The sequence below is a fragment of the Patella vulgata genome, chromosome 2, assembly GCF_932274485.2.
Source record: "Patella vulgata chromosome 2, xgPatVulg1.2, whole genome shotgun sequence".
NCBI lineage: Eukaryota > Metazoa > Mollusca > Gastropoda > Patellidae > Patella > Patella vulgata.
Genome location: NC_065880.2, coordinates 62,862,288 through 62,883,240, shown reverse-complemented (window position 1 = coordinate 62,883,240; position 20,953 = coordinate 62,862,288). Strand labels below are relative to the sequence as shown.

The window sequence follows — 20,953 nt, the reverse complement described above, 5'->3', positions numbered from 1 at the left end:
CAACTAAGAAATAGGTAACGAAACTTTAGGAAGTGACCACGTAGCAATCCATATCTCCATATCTTGTAATACTAAAACAGAAAACACCAAATGTCAGGCTAAATGGAAAATGGATAAGGCAAACTGGGAACTATATAAAAAACTTGTGCAATCGCTGGGATTTTGAGTCAATAAGACATGACAATATAGACACATTTTCAAATAATCTAACTCAGGCTATAATAAGCTCAGCAGAGCAATCTATTCCCCAAACAAAAGAAACTTACAGGAAATCCCCCAAACCTTGGTGGTCAGATAATCTACAAACTCCCGTCAACATCCGAAAATACAAACGCAGGCCGAATGAGGAAACTAGAACTGACTACCTTGAAGCTAAAACAGAAATCAAAAAGGCCAAGGAAGAAAACTGGCAAAATTTTTGTAGCTCCCCCAATGATCGAACAAATATAAAGACAGTATGGAACAAAATATCAGGAATCACCGGTAAAAAAGTAAGACATAACATACCTCTATTAAAATATAAAAACGAAACAACATTAAATAACACGCACAATTGGGGTGTTTCACTTTTCATTTTTTTTGGAATTTCTAAGGTTTCTACCCGTCACCGAAGTCCACTCGGGGTCAAACTTACACCGTAATATTTTCAGAATTTTCTTGCCAAAAATGGCTGCCGGCGGCCATTTTTTCCAAAATTGCGACTATTTTCTGGATTTTCGTACGTTTTGAGCTTGACAGATCACTTAGAAAGGTCAGGTATGGCTTGTAATGTGTCTATTTGATGCTTTTCAGGTACGTAGAGTTCATTCCCACTATCTTAAATGTGATTGTCAAAATCCAAGATGGCACCCCAAATCTTCTATTTTTGTGACATGGACAAGCATTTTTCAAAGACTGTTATTCTGAACATCATTTTGGCCCTGATAATAAATTTTGCACTCATAAAATTCATTATCAAGGCCAAAATGATGTTCAGAATGACACTGATCTACCTTTGGTTGAAAATGGCGGAAGGTAATAACTGAAGGTGAAGTTCTGATGGAGTATATGACTGAACCTGGAAATTGTTTACAACGGTTTTTTTATGATTGATTTTAGTAGCCTAAGGTGTCCTCTTTCAGAATGTGCCGGGTGAACCTCGGTAACCCTTGAGAGTTTTGAGAAATTCAAGATGGCATCCAAGACGGCCGGCATTTCTCTAAATACACTAAAATCGTTCATTATGTCTTGGGGTGATTAGATGATAGTAAAATCCAAAATGCCAGATAATATGGCCCTTTAACTTGTTAGCGGCGGTTAGGGGCGATTATTTCACCAAACCAAATGATATTTAGAGACAAACTGTATTTCTGGACATAGGAGCATATGAGTGATATGATAACACCGCATACATGCCTATCAGGAGTTCCAGGGCCACATGACAGACTCCGGAGCAAGTTGGCCGGTTGTAATGTTCTCAATTTAGTAACCTTCACCCAGCAAAACAGTTCTGGATCAAGGTTCCCTGCAAATGCATCATTCGTTGAGCACGACTACATGGTTTGGGTGGGGGGATGCTGGCCATACATTTCAGTTTTGGATGTCCAATTGTGCATACCCTTCAGCGTGTTTCAGACATCGATTTGCTAGAACTTTGTCCATAACCAGCTGACGTGTACAGTGGCCTGTGCAAACACAGATTCTATTAGAGCGTCTAGAGAGAGAATACAATCAAGCTCTCACCACTTTCAAAGCTGTTCCTTTCCCCACAACGTAACAGCACGTAACCCTGTCATATCCAGTAAGAGCATGAGCTGGCGGGATGTCAATGGTACTGGACATATGTTTCTCAGAAGTTGAACCAATGTCAACGGTTGTTCTTTCCTCGATTGGTGATTCCATTGTAAGAAGCTTGTTATAGACAGAGCTATTGCAAATCGCTGCCAGAAATACGTTGGAGGGTATAGGCATCCAAAACGGGAAATCTGTCGTCATCATCCCCACCTAAACCATGTAGTCTTGCTCCAAAGAATGATGCATGTGTAGGGAACGTAAAAAAAGATGTTATCACCAAGCTATTGTGTGGCGTTTTGACTGGAAGATCGTAATCCGCAGGAACTATATTGCTGGGTTAAGGACACTAAATTGAGAACATTACAACCGGTCAACGTGCTCCGGAGTCTGTTACGTGGCTCAGATGTGGATGCAAGAGTGACATGCAGTATGCGTGCTTGTAACTACACTAGGGATGGCTTAGATTATACAGTATTTTGCAGGTTGCAGCCAGAAACATGACTAGACGATTAAACTGAATATTAACCTAGTTATTTTCGTGTTTTACGGGTAGAATTTGTTGTGTTTTTTTTTTTAAATATTCAAAAAAACAGCTTGTGCCCCCCCCTTTCCAGGGCCGATACATGTGGCCCTGGTGCTCATGATAGGCATGTATGTAGTGTTATTGTATCACTCATATGCTCCTATATCCAGGAATATATAATTTGTCTCTAGATATAGTTTGGTTTGGTGAAATAATCGCCCCAACCGCCGCTAACGAGTTAAAGGGTCATATTGTCTGGCATTTTGGATTTTACTATCATCTAATCACCCCACAACATAATGAACGATCAAAGTGTATTTAGAGGACACCTTAGGCTACTAAAGTTAATCATAAAAAAACTTTGTAAACAATTTCCAGGTTCAGTCATAGTTCCGCCAGATTAATAGTGTGGTGAATATACTCCATCGGAACTTAACCTTCAATCATTACCTTCCGCCATTTTCAACCAAAGGTAGATCAGTGTCATTCTGAACATCATTTTGGCACTGATAATGAATTTTATGAATGCAAAATTTATTATCGGGGCCAAAATGATGTTCAGAATGACATAGTCTTTGAAAAATGCTTTTCCATGTCACGAAAATAGAAGATTTGGGGCACCATCTTGGATTTCCACCATCTTGGATTCTGACAATCTCATTTAAGATAGTGGGAATGGACTCTACGTACCTGAAAAGCATAAAATAGACACATTACAAGCCATACCTGACCTTTTTAAGTGATCTGTCAAGCTCAAAACGTCCGAAAATCCAGAAAATAGTCACAATTTTGGAAAAAATGGCCGCCGGCAGCCATTTTTGGCAAGAAAATTCTGAAAATATTATGGTGTAAGTTTGACCCCAAGTGGACTTCGGTGACGGGTAGAAACCTTAGAAATTCCAAAAAAAGTGAAAAGTGAAACACCCTAACGCACAAAGCAAACTTGTCAGGACAGACTTATGCAGACGGCTCTAGCAACAGTCGACATAATGAAACATTCAAGGTTATTAAAAATTCATTCTTAAAAAATCAACCCCCAATAGTGCACGAGGATGCAGATAATGAATCAGATTTAAATAGTCCCATTAATATAGACGAGTTGAACAGTCGTTCCACTACATAAACCCAATAAAGATAAAAATGAAACAACGTCATATCGTCCAGTAAGTCTCACATCTACTCTATGCAAAACACTAGAAACAATAATCACAAATAGACTGAAATTTCACTGTGAAAGCAACAGCTATTGTGTGGCGTTTTGACTGGAAGATCGTAATCCGCAGGAACTATATTGCTGGGTTAAGGACACTAAATTGAGAACATTACAACCGGTCAACGTGCTCCGGAGTCTGTTACGTGGCTCAGATGTGGATGCAAGAGTGACATGCAGTATGCGTGCTTGTAACTACACTAGGGATGGCTTAGATTATACAGTATTTTGCAGGTTGCAGCCAGAAACATGACTAGACGATTAAACTGAATATTAACCTAGTTATTTTCGTGTTTTACGGGTAGAATTTGTTGTGTTTTTTTTTTAAATATTCAAAAAAACAGCTTGTGCCCCCCCTTTCCAGGGCCGATACATGTGGCCCTGGTGCTCATGATAGGCATGTATGTAGTGTTATTGTATCACTCATATGCTCCTATATCCAGGAATATATAATTTGTCTCTAGATATAGTTTGGTTTGGTGAAATAATCGCCCCAACCGCCGCTAACGAGTTAAAGGGTCATATTGTCTGGCATTTTGGATTTTACTATCATCTAATCACCCCACAACATAATGAACGATCAAAGTGTATTTAGAGGACACCTTAGGCTACTAAAGTTAATCATAAAAAAACTTTGTAAACAATTTCCAGGTTCAGTCATAGTTCCGCCAGATTAATAGTGTGGTGAATATACTCCATCGGAACTTAACCTTCAATCATTACCTTCCGCCATTTTCAACCAAAGGTAGATCAGTGTCATTCTGAACATCATTTTGGCACTGATAATGAATTTTATGAATGCAAAATTTATTATCGGGGCCAAAATGATGTTCAGAATGACATAGTCTTTGAAAAATGCTTTTCCATGTCACGAAAATAGAAGATTTGGGGCACCATCTTGGATTTCCACCATCTTGGATTCTGACAATCTCATTTAAGATAGTGGGAATGGACTCTACGTACCTGAAAAGCATAAAATAGACACATTACATTTTGGAAAAAATGGCCGCCGGCAGCCATTTTTGGCAAGAAAATTCTGAAAATATTATGGTGTAAGTTTGACCCCAAGTGGACTTCGGTGACGGGTAGAAACCTTAGAAATTCCAAAAAAAGTGAAAAGTGAAACACCCTAACGCACAAAGCAAACTTGTCAGGACAGACTTATGCAGACGGCTCTAGCAACAGTCGACATAATGAAACATTCAAGGTTATTAAAAATTCATTCTTAAAAAATCAACCCCCAATAGTGCACGAGGATGCAGATAATGAATCAGATTTAAATAGTCCCATTAATATAGACGAGTTGAACAGTCGTTCCACTACATAAACCCAATAAAGATAAAAATGAAACAACGTCATATCGTCCAGTAAGTCTCACATCTACTCTATGCAAAACACTAGAAACAATAATCACAAATAGACTGAAATTTCACTGTGAAAGCAACAGCATCTTCACAAATCAGCAAAGCGGCTATCGCTCCGATAGGTCAACAGCAGACCATATAATTAGATTACAACATGACATCTCCAGAGCATTCACAGCCAAACGATACCTTTGTGCAATCTTTGTCGACTTTACAAAGGCCTTTGACCTTGTATGGGTGGATGGTCTTTTACACGAACTCCATAATGCAAAAATCAAAGGCCGAATGTACAAGTGGATAGAAGACTTTCTTAACGATAGGCATATCAGAGTACGCGTAGGTAATTGCTTAAAGATACATTATGGGAGATTTCTATAGAGAGTTGGCCATTCTTGCGATAACAGTTCAAAAGTAGATGATGAAAGAAGAATATATTGAAAAATTCAGTCAAATTACTTTATTCTGAACATAGTTATCATCGTTGTAATATTTGACTAAAAATGGTAGCGAAATGCGTCTTCACCTTCGCCGATCGTTTGATTGACAGGCGTTAACTCCACCTACATATCTCGATTATCAAGTAAAGTTTTCAATGGCATATGGAAACGCTTTACAGCGGCCTCGCTAAGTACACTCTATCATTTAGCCTCGATCTAACTGACGTATTTTCATCAGGTTACCCCTTATTTGATTTAATCAATTAGTGAAATCCTATTTAAATCCGAGCTGTAGCCGAGCCATCCGTGAGTCTACAGAGTTGATTTTGGTCTTGTTGTTTAAATAAAGATCTAATTTATAATTTCTATAACATCTGAAGCCTAAATTAAGACTTGCAATAATCAGATTTAGCTCTTGCATAATGCAGGTTTAAGTGACAAATTCAAAATGGAAAATGGAACACCGCAAGGATCCGTTATCAGCCCAATACTCTTTAATATAATGATAAATGATCTTATTAGTTACGTAGGGAATGGCACAGAATCCGCACTATTTGCTGACGACAGCTCGTTCTGGAAAGCGTCGAACAACTTAGGCATAATAAAAAAATCTCTTCAATACACCCTAAAACAAGTTTCAAAGTGGGCAAATGACTGGGGTTTCAAAATTTCAGAAGGGAAAATGGTAGCAATACTGTTTTATCCAACTGAAAATAACAGGAAAATTGATTTAAATCTTAACAGGTCAAAAATTGAATTCAAAACAGAGGCCAAATTTCTTGGAATTACATTCGACTCGAAACTATCTTGGAAGCCTCATATTGATGGCGTAGTTAGTCGAACATCTAAAACACTCAACATGATGAAGTACATCCAGAGGGACACAATGGGGCGCGACAGAATATCACTTATATTAATCTATAGATCACTCATCCGCTCGGTAATCGACTACGGATGTCTGGCCTATGCCAATGCAAGTGATACACAACTAAACAAACTAAACATAATTCAAAACAAAACATTAAGACTAATAACAAGAGCAGCCTTAGGAACCAAAACAGTTGCCCTATTACAAGAGATGGGAGAACTTCCGCTTGACCTCAGGCAAGAGGAACTGTCACTCAAGTACTGGGGCAAACTACAACTACTAAAAGAAAGATGTCCAACATATAAATGCCTCAAACAATTTACACGTAAAGGCTCTAGGAAAAACACTCGTCCGATGAAATTTGGGCAGATGTCAAACGATATCTTAAATAAGCACAATTTAAAAGGAACAACCATACAGACAAAAACCTACCCCGTCACTCCACCTTGGCAAATAAGCGATCCAACCACTAAGACGCACCTAAGCAACATCACAAACAAACATGTTAACCCCATAGAAGCTAGAGCACTAGCATTAGAATTAATAGACACCAAATGGACAGATCATCTAAAAATCTACACAGATGGATCAAAAAATACTACACAGTGGTCAACAGGGTACGGCATACACATACCCAAAGCAAAGCTAAACATCAGGAAAAGGATACCAGAACACTGTTCTGTGTACACCGCAGAGCTGATGGCCATTAAAACTGCAATAGAATGGCAAGCAACGCAAACACACCAAAAAGCCGTCATCCTGTCTGACTCTCTAAGCAGCATCAATCCATCGAATCAGATTCCCCAAGAAGCAGGCAGGACACAATTCATCAAATTAGGGACCTTATTCAAAATCTCAAGAATACTGGAAGAGAGGTAGTCCTTGCATGGATACCCTCCCATGTCAATATATTCGAAAACGAGCAAGCCGACAAAGTAGCCAAGGAGGGGTTGTCACTAAACGAATTAGAAAATTTAGAATACAGCAGTCAAGAGTTTACAAGCATAGCTAAAGATAAAATTAAAAATGCATGGAAAACCCGTCTAAAACAAGAAAATAGTCATCGCTATCAAATTGATAGCAATCTTGTCGACAAGGTTTACATCAATCACCCTTCAATCAAAATATGCAAACTCATCACGAGACTTAAAACAATAAACATAAATTAAAGACCACACCAATACACCAATTAAATGCCCGTGTGGACAAATTGCAACCACGTCACACTTGCTAATCAACTGTAATCAATTAAACAATGAACGTCAAACAATGATTAAGGAACTGACAGGGGGAAAACTGTCTGTCTCAAATCTCTCCTCTCTCCACAACCAGATGAAAGATACTGGACATCTCAGCTTATCTGGGACTTCATTGAAAATATAGGAATGAACAAACACATGTAATAAATAAAACTAATCAATTACATCACACTCAGTAGGACGAAATCGCAAAAACGTCCCCTCGAGGGAAGCGCTAATCGTCCTACAACACTAATAATACTATGATAAAACTAAATAATTAAAGTACATTCAAATAAATCACGCTAAAACTAAGGATGATGAGCAAAAACGTCCTCTTGAAGGAAGCCCATCCACCCCACACCACTAATAATACTCGAAACAAACGAATCAGGCTGTCCGTCCGCAAAGAGGGAAACGCTACACACCTAAACTCAACGCAATATCTTTATTTGTTCGACTAAATAAGTATTGATTGTATATCATATTAAAGTCATCATATATGCATTTTTGTATTTTATCAACTCTGAATAAAGATTATTTATAGATTATATATTTTTATTATATCTTGTCGACTAAATAAGTATTGATTGTAGATCACATTAAGTTAATATATATGCACTACTGTATCTTTTTAATTCTTTAATAAAAATTACCCGCAATCCATAACCAACTTGCCATAAATGCAAATATTTTCAAATTCTATTCTTTCTTTCTTTTTTTCTCTCTCCCTCTTCTTCTTTTAAATTATTTTACTATTATTATTATTATTCTTTTATTATTATTATTATCTTAGCCCCCCCCCCCTCCCCAAAGCCTTTCTAGACGAAATAAAATCCAAATCACCATAAGACCAGATACTCTCTTTTCAGGTGCTGGATTCTTCCTTCAGAGAACCAACAACAAAAGGAATGAGTTATAGAAATAAAGATGAATTAACACCACAATACCGGACAACAAACCCAAATGGAAGGAAGAATGGACCAGGATCTAAACTCACCAACAAGCCCAAAGGAAGAGTTGCACCGCCCTGCCATTCAACCGGACAGAACGATCAGACGGACCAAATTGACCCAATATATATATATATATATGTACATAATATGTTTAAATGTTCGTCCACTTTCATGTCTGTCAAATGCCCGTATGTAAATGTCTATGTCTGTCTAAATGTTCGTCCATGTCTGTTTTTGTCACAACTGTGTGTCATATGTCTGTGATTGTCCCAATTTGCACTTCTTTTTTCCGCAAGGGGGGATTTTTCAAAGACGCCAGGGTTGGAACCTGTATCGTATAACAGACAAAGGAAGCGCATTAACAAATTATTGAAAAACAGATACGGGGATAAATTTGTGTGCTTTCTGGATATTAAATATCAGAGAGTTGTCACACAAAGAACACCGGCATGAAAAAATATAGTTGCAGGTTAAGAAGAATTTTGTGTCTGCGACGAAACCGTTAAAATGAACATTTTTACACCAGCTGTATTCACTTATTTTAAACCCCATTATATTTTATGTTATATTTCCTTTTTCAATTCTTATGTAATCTGTATTGATACAATATTTCTTTTAAAGTCTATTATGGTATAATTTGGCTTGATATAAAAATAACTATAGCGGGATATCTGTAATAACTTTCTATTATTGCCACCGCCTGACGATACCCATGGAGGGGTTGAAATAGTTATTTATAGATTGATGGCCATCTTATATAATAATGCACTAGTTAAAGCGATTTTTGATTTAACGATATGTAATGATATATACTATTCAAAAAAAGTAGGGGATATTTGATTTTTAAGCGTTATTAAAGTCACCTAATGGAACTGACGAAGAAACAAATGACAAAATGAAATGAAGTTCACATTCATCGATTTATTCCAAATGATCGTTAGACTAAGTAAGGCACAGACTGACCATTATAAGGGTAAAATGATACCCGGGGTCAAACAGCAAAGTTACCACAGCATCACAACCAAGTCAGTAACGGGTAAATCCTCCTCTGTTTGCCAAACAAGCATTGATCCGACGTGGCATACTCCTAATGAGACGTCTAAGGTCATTTTGGTCCAGATTGTCCCATTCCTGTTGCAACGCAGCAGCAAGTTCTTGGACATTGGCAGGACGTTGTTGACGTTGACGTAACCTCTGTCCAAGCATGTCCCAGACATGCACGATGGGGGAGAGGTCGGGACTCAGTGCTGGCCAAGGTAATGTGGTGATGTTCTGTTGTTGGAGGTAACCTGTAACGATCCTGGCCCTGTGACATCTTGCGTTGTCATCCTGGAAGATGAAACGGCGGCCATGACGTCGTGCGAACGGCACAACATGGACTGCCAAGATGTTGTCCCGGTAGTACTGACCTGTAACACGCCCTGCAACAACATGTAAAGCCGTTCTTCCAGCAACAGTGATGCCTCCCCACACCATAACAGAACCACCCCCAAATCGATCATGTCTGATGACGTTAACGTCTTGGAAGCGCTCGTTTCGACGACGCCACACCCTCCTACGTCTTTCCAAAAAATCAACAGTGAACCTTGACTCATCTGAAAACATCACATTGCTCCAGCGTCGATTATCCCAGTGTTGACGATCCCTACACCAACGACGTCTTGCCTGAATGTGATGATCTCTCAAACAAGGGATCACGCGAGGACGTCGGGCGCGAAGGTGACCCCTGTGCAGTCGATTCCGAATCGTCTGGCCACTCACTCTCACACCAGTGTCTGTTTGAAGACGAGCGCTGATCTGATTTGCTGTGATGACACGATTTCTCAAGGCCAAGGTACGGATAAATCGATCCTGGGCTTGAGTTGTCGCCCTTGGTCGACCTAAGCGTGGTCTGTCCTGTACAGATTGTTGTGCCGATCTGTAGCATGCCAAGGGCACGTAACCTTTCATTTTGGGTAAGCCGACGCATATCAAAATTTGTTTTCTGGTCACTAAAACAATTAAACTGATGTTTCCACCCTGGAATTCAATGCCACAATGACTGTAACATTCAAAGTCAGAGTCGTGCAAATCTTGGGTTGGACCCCCATGATGATCCCAAGCATCACATGCATTTCATGCGGTAGCTTTTGGTGCGTTTGGGCGTCACATGTAACTGGAAATGTTTCTTCTGTTAGGTTCTATAGTGACTTTTTTCGTAGTCATTTGCATATTTTAGTATTATGCCCCCAAAATCAAATATCCCCTACTTTTTTTGAATAGTATATAAGGATTAAAAGGTACACAAAATACTTTGTCGTGAGCAATAGTTATGTAGATAGAGGGATGAGGTTTAACGTCCACTATGTCATTTCTGATTCTGGACAGACGACACTAATTCTTGTCAGGTATAAGGACTAAGACTAGTAATTATTTCCCCTTATTTCATGATGTAGTGCGGGTTATAAATAGACAATTTTTCCCTTAATTTTTTTCTCCCCTCTTCCTGCATTTTTTGGTTGACTTTTTGGTCTAGAATTGAAGAAAAGGGATCAAATTTGCAATTTCATCGCAGTTGTGGGTAATACTGATGATATTAGAGCGGAGGGATAGGGGGTGTAAAGTGTCTTTCTGCAGAGCAATCACTGTGTCGGAAGTAAGATTTTCACCCCAGTCAACTTCAAATCCCCGTAGCAAAAACTCTAAAGATTAGAACCAACGGAATGTTGAGCAAAGAGCTACAGCCTGTGATGTTACAGCCATTTAACATTGAAGTCAATGGGCAAACAATTGCTAGTCCTAAATAGTACGCAGGCTATGAATGCAGATATTTTCGCAGCCACTTATTTCCTGAAGTTTTGAATGGGAAGTGTCAGAAATGGTAAGAATATTATCAAAATAGCCATTATTTGGGGTATCCGTTGGCAGAGTGTGAATTTTGGGGTAAATGTTTACATTTTGTTGCATGATGTCATATCAAAACACTGAATAGTGTATTACAATGTTTCTAGTTATCTAGTGGCATGTGGTTTTTTTTCAAAATGGCAGATTTTTATCGTAGGATTTATGAGAAAATTGAGCATTCGTCTTTATTGAGTGAAAATGGGGAATGCAGGATATGGCAGGGCTTGAAGTCGGCAGATGCAAGATATGGGAGGATGTCGTTTAAGTGCCCATTAACAGGGGTTTGGAAATCCACCGGTGTCCACAGACTGTCCTTTATGGTGACCATGGCTTTAAGTTTTGATTTGCCCTCAAATATGGATTGTTCGCATGTCTGCCACAACTGCCTGTGTACGAATGCCAGTCACATCAGTTTTGAGTCGCACTATATAAATAACAACAGACAGTATTGCAAATCCAATGGCCATTGCTTTGGCCATGGTGCCTACAGCAGGTGTCTTCTACATTTGAGACTGGCTTAGATGTATGTCACACTCAAGTTTTACTTTTTTTTATTGATTGTTAACTAATTTCTTGTTGGAGGGCCACTGAAGGGATGTTCGCTAGAAATAAAGAGGCATATTATTTCTATTTCCAGTTGAAACCGCAAGGAGGTCTCCCTTCTTATTCAACCACATATTTTTTTATTTTTTTTATTATTATTTGCTTACTCTTTTTTTATTGCATATTTATTCCCATCTTTCTATCATTTCAGGTATCAGGTTACTCACTGTGCAAGAGTGGAAGGATTGACCTCAACACAAGTATTAAGGCAAAAGGTGGGTATATGACAATGGCTTACATTTGTCTGTCATGCTTATTTACTATAGCTGTGATCCTGTAAAGTGTCGTCTGCTGTTGATGGCTGGTCTAAATGGCCTTTTTTGTAGCCGGATTCAACTGGACAGTAATTCTTGTACTCACGGAATTCATGAAGCTTTCGTCCACGCAGCAGTAGTGCTTGTCTTTGCACTTCGGGTCTGGATTGGTATTCTCTGTGGTACAGACTTTCTCTTTCTATTTGTCGCAGGGAATATCTTGTCTTTGGAGAAAGAGGGCCCCCAAGGAGTTTAGCTTTCTGCTCGGTGGCACTCTTTATTCCATCATTGCTTCTCAATATTGTTGAGGAAAGTCGACCCATCGCATTTCTTCCGTAATTTACATTCTTTGGAAGTGAAACACTCAACGAGCGGTTGATGGCCTCACATTTCTGTGTGTTTGTTTGGAATTTGTTTTTTTCTAAAGCGGCTTCACTTATTCGGATCTTTAAAAATTTACTTAGAATTGATTTGTCATTTTCATTCATATTCAGGGAATCAACTTTATTTGAGGCCAGATACATGGAACGGTTCCACCAGTTATTTGTTATCCCACCCCGGCACACAACAGAATGAGGGCGGCACTTTGAGCAGTCACCATCGTAACACATGATAGTGGACTCTAGGACTTTTGGTTGGCGTTTTCACATCTCCTCAGTATTACCACTGTGATTTTCAAACAATGTAGTCATGATTAGACTGCATCTAGCTTTTACATCTTGGCTCAGTATTTTCTTGATCTTGCCCATATCCAGTCTGGTTTTACCAGGAAACATCTCGTCACTGAATTTTGCATTATAGCAGTACCTAAATTGAGTGGCAGCCAGGTGCGAAGGGTCAGCTAGTCGCTCCACACTCCACATCGGATGCAAAATTTTTAAACTATCTTCAATTCCAGCAGCTGATCGTCCATCTCCATCTGTTGTTGCATATTTAATGAGGACGTTTTGGAGAGCTAGTTCTGTGCCAATGCTTTTCCCCATATCATACTCAGATAATGGTGCGTGGACTGGTAAATTTGCTGTGCAGCCTTCATGTCCCCCAGGGCAGTTGACCGTAAAACCTTTTCCCTTAAGCCAGGCACCTTGCCAGCACAGTTTATTTTGCATCACATTACTCAGGATATATTTGTGCTTTGTGTTTGTCTCGCATGCAATTCAAATGGCTTGCGAGGCTGCTTGCCCTGGCTTTTTACTGTGGCCTATGGTTATGCTGTTGTAACGCCCATCCACTGCAACATTTATTATACTGACCCTCCCTTCTGATTGAAAGATTTAACTTCTTCTATTTTTTCCCTCGTGTTAATAGTGTTCAACCTTGTCATTTTAGCACTAACTTGGTTAGAAAGAGTCTGCATGCCACTCCGAGAGGGCGGTGGAATATCCAAATCTGTCAACAGAAGCCGAGCTCTGGTGTTTCCAACCGGCATGTCTAACAGGTCAGATTAATAGCGTAGGGTCAGATTAATAGCGGCTGCCTTTCTTCCTGGTTTCCCAGTTGGAATCTCTTTATATAACTTGTACACAGGTTAGATAAATGTACATTTTGTACACTTTACAGAGTACATCCAACCCGCTCCCCACTTCTGCTCACTAACAGGCTGGAAATTTGGTACTGCACAGGCCTTTCTTCTCCCCTGAGCATGTAACGGAATGACATAATTCCATATTTCGAACATTTTCTGGATGTCTATAATCCTGTTTCCCTGGATAGTGTTCGCCTCAGAATTCTCAGTCTCATCCAAATTTAACATTTCAGGTCTACATCTCAAAACTCGATGACTTCCCGGACTGGCTTCAGTAGAAAGATGATGCATATTAATTTCACCCCTGATCTCTGTGACACCTGTGGAAGTTGAGGGCAAATCATAATCGGTTTGGGTTCCAGCCGAGAACCCCTGTAAACGTTGCTGTTTAGTGTTGACTTCATTTCCGAGCTTGAAAAAGACAGCCTTGCGTTTATTATGGCCTCTCATATTGGAAGATAACATAAATGGCTTGTATGTTGACTGTTGTGCATATCTCTGGGCCAGGAAAGTTGTAGGTACCATCACCATTGTAAATCATTTGACAGACCAGAATGAAGAGTGAGAACTATGATTGGTCAGCCATGTATCAGATTCCATACTAGGGGGTGGCGATCATAAAACTGTTGTAGTGTTACATAATCAGATTATCTGAACTTAATTGTCCTATGTAAATACAGCTATGTAGGAGACATTTTAAAATTTATAGGCACTGCATGTTTCAACATCTTAGATTTGACCACAATTTGGCACTTGAAACTGCGTTAACAGAGAAAAACTATGTGCTTTTCGATGAAAATGTTAAAAAAAATCTAATACTACATGATAATTACTGTTTTAAAGGATTTTCTTGTTTGATTTATATTGAATTTTTGTTATCTTTTTACAGAATGCATTTATGTTCAAAAATAAAAATGTTCTGTTTAATTCAAAATTCATGTGCTTTTCTATTTCTGTCTGAAATTCAGCAGTTTTCTGGTGTATTATAGTGTTTGCAGAATGCCGCACAGCTCATCTGAAAATGCATAGATTTTCATATTCTTTGGCCAGGGAATTGCATATATGTTTGTTTATTAGATAACAACAGATTTGTTTAAACTGCAGAAACATGTGAGGTATATAGGACTAAGACTAGTAATTATTTCCCCTTATTTCATGATGGAAGAATGTAATGCGAGTTATAAATAGACAATTTTTCCCTTAATTTTTTTCTCCCCTCTTCCTGCATTTTTTGGTTGACTTTTTGGTCTAGAATTGGAGAAAAGGGATCAAATTTGCAATTTCATCGCAGTTTTGGGTAATACTGATGATATTAGAGCGGAGGGATAGGGGGTGTAAAGTGTCTTTCTGCAGAGCAATCATTGTGTCGGAAGTAAGATTTTCACCCCAGTCAACTTCAAATCCCCGTAGCAAAAAATCCAAACGGTCAACCCCCTACAAAATTATGATGAGGAGATTGCCAAATGTGGTCCCCATTGTGCCTATAAAGATTGGAACCAACGGAATGTTGAGCAAAGAGCTACAGCCTTGTGATGTTACAGCCATTTAACATTGAAGTCAATGGGCAAACAATTGCTAGTCTGAGTCCATAACCGGGGAATCACATACACAAGTTATCTCCCTTCAGTCGAGTGAGCGTGAAACTCCGATTTGAATATCAAAACCAGCACAGTTGGATCTGCAAGACCTACATATGTAGTCTTCACTTGAACATTGAAAAAAATTCAACTGAGTAGTATCTACTTTCTCACAATCTGAATGGCACCAACGTTGACATACTTTACAATATAAGCTTTGAATATCGCGAGTTTCTTTCAAACATGATCCGCAATTAAAACGAATTGCAACGAAAGCATACATTAATTTCTTGTAAACAAAAATCACATACACGAGTTCTCTCCCTTCAGGCGAGTGAGCGTAAAACTCTGATTTGGGCTCAACGTTGCGAGGCTTTTAAATTCAACTAAATTGTTATTTTGTATCTCCAAAGTCAACAATTTGGTGTTATTGAGCTGTTATTGGATGTTAATAATTTCTTGTCAACAAAAATCACATATACGAGTTATCTCCCTTCAGGCGAGTGAGCGTGAAACTCCAATTTGGACACAAAGCAGCGATGCTTCTTAAATTCAACTATATTGTTATTTTGTGTTTCCAAAGTCAACATTTTGTAGTAATTGGTTGTTATTTTGGAGTTATTGGGTGTTATTAGGCAGTTATTGGGTGTTATTGGGTAATTCGACGCGCCCGACAACAAGAGCTAATTGACATTGGTGTTGATGGGGGAAAATGGTTTGATATCAAATCAAACAAACAGTCGGTAAAAACAGATGAAAAGAAAAACCCTAGTATACCACCATTATTAGGATGGAAAGCCTTTCCTTCAGTTCGAATACCAGAAAACTTTAACTATGGACACATATATTATTACTTATTAGAGAGTGTAGTTTTGATAGGCGAGGGTGGCAAAAAAGATGACACAAACTTGTCACATATGACATCTAACCCTCTGACCAAGGGTGAAATGAAATGAAATGAAATGGAGTTTAACGTCCTACTGTTCTGCTCCTAACCTGGGCTAATGAAGACGGGCATACGCCATACAGTGTGCTATGAGGGAAATTTTGCCCGGGCAGCGGCACTATCGCCTACTCTTATATCGAATTCCAACTGCCAAGGGATCTTTTACGTGCACGCCAATGTGTACACGGGACCTCGGTTTTTCGTCCCATCCGAACGACTAGACAGCTTTCCTTGTCAACCCCTCCGTCCTGCATCACTGACAAGGGAGAACCACGCCGGAAAATCTGGATGAACTTTCTCGGCCAATGCAGGGATCGAACACCCGACCTCCAGGCTAGCGAGCTAGCGTCTTACCCACTTAGCCACGTGATCCCCTGACCAAGGGTGAACAATATGTCAAAATATTGTTCATGTTACAGATATCATGGACACTGAGCACAATGGATGCTACTATGTGAAAGCAACAGTAGCAGCCTCTATGAGAAATGAATATAGAAGTGTTCATGTGACCATTTCCTGTATCAGCGGCGCTCTTAGGGACGCCAGTTGTACTTGTCCAGGATCTGCCCTCGGTCGTTGTAACCATGTTGCAGCAGTACTTCTAACCATTGATAAACAATGTTAAGAGTTTGGTTATGGTCAGCAAGCTTGTACAAGTAAGCCGTGTGAATGGGGAAAAGGCAAAAAGAACAAGAACCCAGGAAAAGTAACCAGTGCAACCTATGGCTTCTACAAAGAAAAGCGGGCAAGGTTATGTGAATTTGACCCTAGACCACAATCTGACAGGAATAATTCTGTTAAAAAAATTAATGATTTTGCTGTTTCCTTGAACTATTTAAAAATGAAGCGAGGCAGTTTATCAATGTGGGGAAGCTTAATAGACTTTATATATACAGACTATGTTTTATCTGATGAAAGAAAATCTTCTCTAAGGATCTTAGTTGAATCATTTTTCATAAATTTGAAAGAAGAATGCAAGACTTATCAGACTGATGCATTTATGGTTGTAGATACAGAATGTCAGGTAGATTCTTTGGAATGGAATACAAGTAGATGGTTTAGAATAACGGCTTCAACTGCAAAGCAAGCTAACCATTTAGGTAGTTTGATAGCTCTCCCTTCATGTGATCAAACACTGAAGAAATTACAATCATTTATAAGTAATTCTGTGTGGAACTTAAATCCGTTTACATCAACTGACATGATATATGGTGTAGAACATGAAGATCAAGCCCGTCAATATTACCATGCCTTTATGATGACTAAAATACCAGATTTTAAAGTCAACAAAACTGGGTTTTGGGTCAATAAATTATGGCCTGAGTTGGGATGCAGTCCAGATGGACTTGTTACAGACCCATCTGAAAACGAAAAAGATGGATTAGTTGAAATCAAATGTTTAAAACTGTTTCGAACAACTGCCCCTTTCAACTTATATGAAAACATTGAAAAACAAACAGTGAAAAGAAAAGATTTGTACAGTGCCTGTTTTGAAATACCGACATCAAAAAATTCTGCACTGAAACTTAAAACTACACACCAGTATTATTTTCAAATCCAATTCCAGTTGGCTATAACTGGGCTTAAATGGTGTGACTTTGTTTTATGGTCTGAAGTTGGTATTCCTAATATTTAAAGAATCAGACATGGTGAACATCTGATATAAAAAATGTTGGGAAATATTACAACATTATGGGACAAAGTTGTTGCAGCAGAAATATTGGAAATGCGCATTCCAAGAAATCTTAAGCCTGTAATATTGGACTAATACTAAGCAATTTAAAGTTGCTGTGCCTCATTTCCATGACTTAGATTTAATTATTAATTTTGGGGTCCATTAAAGATTGATCAAAACTCATGCATGTAGGTGGCATTAGTGTGTGTACATAGTAATATATATTAAAAGAACACAATGTGTATGGGACAGAATCACTGGTTTATTCTAAAAACATCATTTTTCGAGAAGTATCGTCTTATCATTATCAAGCACAAAAACATTTAGTAAACTTGAGGTTAATATATACATGTAATATAGGCATGATAAAGCCATTTACAGAGATTAATTAACAGTAACAATCAGAAGTAAAATGTAACAAGATTTTTCACAAAAAAACAAGATAATTGGCTAAATAAATAAGCCACCCAATGGTGAGACCATTTACATGTATTAGAAATACAAAATACTACATTCTGAGCAGACTAAATAAACAATATTAGGTAAATAGCACTGAAAGGTTGTTTAGAGACTTGAAAAAATCTACACAATATAAAATGTGGTTATATAAAAAGCAGTGGAACTATAATATACATGTCTTTTGGTGTAATTTTATGTAATTATTTTCAATTCAGATAAATAACGTTTCAGTAAGAATCTCGAGATGTACAGTTAAAAACTAGTCATACTATTGTTTTTATAATACTATAATCTCTCTCTCTATATATATATGTTTTTGTTTCCTTATGCATCCTATTATATCTGAATAAACTAAATATACATAAACTTATTTCACCAGTGGTTCCTGAAAATTAACAAGACAGCACGATACAAATACCATTTGGTCTACAATAGGTGAAAGGGATAATGGAATATTTCCACTTAGGAGTTTGAACTTTTTCACCCGTTCAATAACTCTCTCCACGTGAATTCGTGCTTTGGCTATGCGCCGAGTTTGTAACTCTTCCTGTGCTCTGAACTTTTCTCTTTTTCCAAGAAAAGGGGGAATGTTTAAAGAGGCTTGTCGTGTCATTAATAAATCTTCAATGGTGAATCCTCTGTCAGCTAAAACAAGATCGCCTGGATTAATATGTTGCAAAAATCCACTTTTTTCAACAATTGAACGGCCACTGATAGACCCCTCGTATAAATCAGAGACAAACACTATAGAGTCATTCGGAGCTACACCTATGAGGCTTTTATATGTATATGTGTGATGGTGTTTATATGAAGAATAAAGGTTTCCTTGACGACGGAAGTCCTTTGGCATTTGAACAAAAAATTCAAATACACTTGGTAAATCTTTTTTAAAATGCTGTCGTTCTGGAAACATGTTGCATCTAAAGTCATTAAAATGGCAGTATAAGAACTGGATCCCGGTTCGAAAAATTACACTGACTGTTGAAGTTGCTATTGCAAAAAAATGAGCCAATGTATAGAGACTTATACCCTCTCCTTAACCTAACCAAAGTCAGGAAAAGTTCTTCTTGAGGATCCAGTTTTCTATATACTTTTTTTAGTGTTGGTGCATTTGTTGTTTAAACTTTTACCATCCCAATATGTTAGCTTATCAACATTCTCTCCTAAAAATTCAAACAAACAATTAAATTCATCATATACTAATCCTGTGAATTGTTTCATTTTTTTGTCATCCGATTTAATATTCTGTAAGGAAAGTGTCCTATCTTTTTTTCAACAGTTTCCACATCAATCTTCTCTTGCAATTTGATTTGATTTTTCAATATCAGATTTTCTATTTTTGAATTCAAATATGAGAGGAATTTTTGCCCAGGCAGCGGCACACTCAAACGTGTACACAGGACCTCAGTTTGTCATGAAGGACTAGACACTGTTTCTTGCCAATAATCTGTCCTGCACCACCAACAAGGGGAAACCATGCTGACTAATTAAGAGGTACTTTCTTGGGCAACACCAGGATCGAACCGTGGGCCTCCTGGTTAGTGAGCCAGCGCCTTATTACTTGAGCCACCGTGACTTGAAGCCCATGACAATTGAGTATAATATTTATATATTAAAATAAGCAAAAAATTGCGTCATTTAATCTTCTTGTGTGTTAACTATTAACTTTTAATATTCACATATTTCAACACACCCATAGGCGTACGAGGCGGGGCGGGGGGCGGGAGGGCCTTGTCGGGGAAGGCTATGGTCTTGTCGGGAATGAATGCTCAGTTTGTCGGGAAGCGTCGCGCCGTCTGTCGGGTTTTGAATATTTTTAATAATATGGAAGCGGAAAGAAAGCAGTCCAGTCAATGATGAACACGTACGCCATCTGAATAGAACTAGCACGTACATATGGCCTTTCTCAGTTCTTGAGTACTGTGTTCCTGTATACTGGCATCCAACTCCATCCACCGGACGAGCCCAGTGATAGAAGTGAGCAGCTGAAAAGCAGTATAAACCCTCTGTTTATGTCTCCCCTATCCATACATACACTTCATATGCTACCTGTCGATGCCTGAGGAGGAGATATAGATATTGATAGATACCACTGATACCCCCCACTGCCCCAACCAGTACAACATATCTATATGTGAACTAAGATAGTAGTGCATTGCACTTTCTGGCCAATACCAGTCGATAATCGGTACTAATTGAACCACTCCATGGCGTTTTTTTTATTTCGCGCAATTGCGTTTAAAATCATAATATGATATATATCATTTTTAGTAACTTAGTATACTATTTTTTTCTAGTAACTGAAAAAAAATCATTTTTCAAATTTTCAACAATTTCTCAATCTTTTTCGAAGAATGGCGTATGGTCCGAGCGCCATGGTACGTGAGATTTCAAGAACGACAAGGGCGCATTGTCTTAAATTCGCTCACTGTTGAATGTTGAGGCTGTTGAATTATTCATCTACACAAGATTTGGACGCTATATTAATATTGACAATATATATTTTGGACTTATTCAGACCGTTAGGATATTATATTGATATATTCACATTGGATTTAATTAAGTTGTTAATTGTAAAGCTGTAAAGTTGTAGTCTTCTAGGCATCGGAAGTGCCTGGCCAGCCTGGTAGTACAGGTAACATTTATTCGTTTTTGCATGCAA

The 20,953-nt window shown here is 38.4% G+C and overlaps 1 long non-coding RNA gene across 4 annotated transcripts; it reads left to right on the top strand.

Annotated features, from left to right (window-relative positions):
- Window positions 1–9,221: 9,221 nt before the first annotated feature.
- Window positions 9,222–14,562, top strand: LOC126811266 (uncharacterized). Of its 4 annotated transcripts, none has more exons than XR_008785968.1 (4): window positions 9,222–11,229; window positions 12,007–12,070; window positions 12,604–12,743; window positions 13,439–14,562. It is a non-coding gene; the product is annotated as an uncharacterized LOC126811266 (long non-coding RNA). The 4 variants fall into 4 exon arrangements; XR_007675486.2 differs by lacking the exon at window positions 9,222–11,229 and having other exon boundaries at window positions 11,254–12,070; window positions 13,439–13,636; window positions 13,868–14,562; XR_007675487.2 differs by lacking the exon at window positions 9,222–11,229 and having other exon boundaries at window positions 11,260–12,070; window positions 13,439–13,547; window positions 13,868–14,561.
- Window positions 14,563–20,953: the final 6,391 nt, after the last annotated feature.